Below are 3000 nucleotides of genomic sequence, written 5' to 3' on the forward strand. Positions count from 1 at the left end.
CCAGATTGGTCTCTTGGCATCTTTTCAATACCAAGGCGAGGTGATGTAGGCAACTAGGGAAGGAATCTCTGAATACTGAGAAATCATCCATAAAAACTTCAATGAATTTTTCTATCATATCTGAAAAGATAGAAAGCATGCAGTGTTGGAAAGTCGCAAGTGCATTACATAGCCCAAATGGCATGCGCCTGTAGGCAAACACTCCATATGGGCAAGTGAATGAGGTTTTCTCTTGATCCCTGGGATCAACCACTATTTGGTTATATCCTGAATAACCGTCGAGAAAACAATAATATGCGTGCCCTGCAAGTCTTTCCAACATCTGATCCATGAATGGAAGGGGGAAATGATCTTTTCATGTAGCCTCATTGAGCTTCTTGTAGTATATGCACATCCGCCATTCTGTGACTGTCCTTGTAGGAATTAGTTCGTTCTTCTCATTGGGAACCACGATAATTCCTCCCTTTTTTGGGACGACATGCACGGGACTAACCCAGGGGCTGTCTGAAATTGGGTAGATTACCCCCCTTTCCATAACTTCATAACTTCCTTCTGTACCACTTCCTTCATGATTGGGTTCAACCTTTTTTGGGATTGAATGGATGGTTTGGCATCATCTTCCAGTAGTATCTTGTGCATGCATATGGCCGAACTTATCCCCGTTAGGTCAGCAAGTGTCCAACCAATGGCATCCTTGTGCTGTCGCAGTACTTTGATCCGTTCATCCTCTTGATCTTTGCTGAGGCATGAGCTTATGATCACTGGGTAATTTTCATTTTCTCCTAAGTATGCATATTTGAGAGTGGGTGGCAGTGCTTTGAGTTCAAATTTAGGTGCTTCTGACTTTTCGTTCTCTTCCTTTGGTGCACCTGGTATGCCAATTTCTGTTGTTGAAACCTCTTCACTTGATGTACACTCTTCCTCTATTATTCTTTCGGGCTCTTCATAATCTTCTTCTTCAAAACTCTCCTGCACTTCCTCTTCAAGTGAGTCCAACCTCATACATTCCCCCAGTTGTTCTTGTGGGTAACTCATGGCCTTGAACACATTGATTGTCATCTTTTCATTGTGTAATCTCAGGGTGAGATCACCTTTTTGGACATCAATGACAGCTCCAACAGTGGCCAAGAACGGCCTTCCCAGGATAATGGAGGTCTTGGCTTCCTCCTGCATGTCCAGCACTACGAAATCTGCCAGGAATATGAAGTCTCCCACTTTCACCAGCAAATCCTCTACTACGCCATGAGGGAACTTGAACGATCTGTCTGCCAACTGTAAGGCTATTTTTGTTGGTTTAGCCTCCTCTATCTTCATCTTCCTCATCATAGCTACTGACATCAAATTGATGCTGGCTCCTAAGTCACAAAGAGCTTTCTCCACTGTGATTTCTCCTATAATACAAGGGATCTGAAAACTCCCAGGATCCTTCAATTTTTGGGGCAGTTTGTGCTGAATGATAGCACTACATTCTTCGGTTAGTATCACAGTCTCGTTGTTCTTCCAGCTTCTCTTCTTAGTCATGAGCTCCTTCAAGAACTTGGCGTAGAGTGACATTTGTTCTATTGCTTCAGCAAAGGGTATGTTGATTTGCAGTTTCTTGAAGATTTCCAAAAATCTCGAAAACTGATTGTCATCTCCCTTCTTCTTTAATTGCTGAGGGTATGGGACTCTTGGGACGTCTGGCTTCAGCACTCCTTCCCCTTTTTGTGAACTCAAAGTGGGAACTCGAGCTTCGTCCTACTCTTCTTCCTCTTTATTTGAGTCCTTTTCTTGTGGTTTCTGGGGGATTTTCTTCATTTTCTTCCCACTCCGAAGGGTGATAGCCTGACACTCCTCCCTTTTGGTTGAGTTAGTATTACTGCGAAGGTTGTGGCTGGGGATTTGCTTGAATAAGTAGCCAATTTGTGTCTCAAGTTTCTTGATGGCAGCATCCTGGTTCTGCATATTGGACATCACTTCTTCTCAGAACGCTTTACTGTCTTGAATCTCTTTGCCTATGCCTTCAAGTAGATTCTCAATCCTTGAGAGTCTATCATCAAATGATGGTAGATTGGGATTAGAGGTGGAAGGATGAGGTAAGTTATTTTGGTTTTGATATGAATGTGGAGAGGTGTTGTTATGGGGGTGTTGATATGGTCTAGATGTGAAATGTTGATGGGCTGCATTATTGGGATTTGGGCGTCTTTGATCAAGGCCTTGGTCTTGTTGATTTCCCCACCCAAAGTTTGGGTGATTCCTCCAGCCAGGGTTGTAGATCTTGGAGTATGGATCATGGTTTTGCCTAGGTGAATTCCCAATGTAGTTGACTTGCTCCTGACTTCCCTCTGCTTCTTCATTCACTCCTTCTTGGGTTGTTGATGAAGTGGTGATTACTGCTACTTGGTTCCTCTCCATCTTCTTGGTTAGGTCAGCCAGCTGCTTGACAATGAGCTTGTTCTGAGCCAGCAGAGCATCTACATTGTTTAGCTCCATCACTCCTCTCGTGTTGCCTCTTTCAGAAGCATAGAAATAGTCATTCTCTGCTACTGTTTCAATGACATCTATGGCTTCCTCAATAGTCTTCTTCTTGTTCAAAGATCCTCCTGATGAATGGTCTACAGCCTTCTTTGATTCATATGACAGGCCTTCATAGAAAATGTGCAGCTGCACCTATTCGTTGAACATGTTAGGTGGACACCTCCTTGTCCGGTCCTTAAACCTCTCCCATGCTTCATAAAGAGTCTCACCATCTTGTTGCCTGAAAGTTTGGACCTCAGCTCTCAGCCTATTGATTCGTTGAGGGGGGTAGAATCGTGCTAAGAATTTGTTCACCACATCTTCCTAAGTTGTCAAACTCTCCTTCGGGAAAGACTCCAGCCACTTGGCTGCCTTATCCTTGAGTGAGAATGGAAATAAGAGCAGTCTATAGGCGTCAGGATGAACACCATTAGACTTTACTGTGTCACATATTCTCAGGAAGGTGGTTAGATGTTGATTGGGGTCTTCTTGGACACTCCCTCC

General features: G+C 43.7%; 1 non-coding gene across 1 annotated transcript; it reads left to right on the forward strand.

Annotated features, from left to right (window-relative positions):
* The first annotated feature begins 2662 nt into the window (after positions 1–2662).
* LOC112761944 (small nucleolar RNA R71) lies at positions 2663–2766 on the forward strand. The gene has a single exon (XR_003182311.1). It is a non-coding gene; the product is annotated as a small nucleolar RNA R71 (small nucleolar RNA).
* Positions 2767–3000: the final 234 nt, after the last annotated feature.

This window comes from Arachis hypogaea, chromosome 16 (assembly GCF_003086295.3).
Source record: "Arachis hypogaea cultivar Tifrunner chromosome 16, arahy.Tifrunner.gnm2.J5K5, whole genome shotgun sequence".
Classification (NCBI taxonomy): Eukaryota; Viridiplantae; Streptophyta; class Magnoliopsida; order Fabales; family Fabaceae; genus Arachis; species Arachis hypogaea.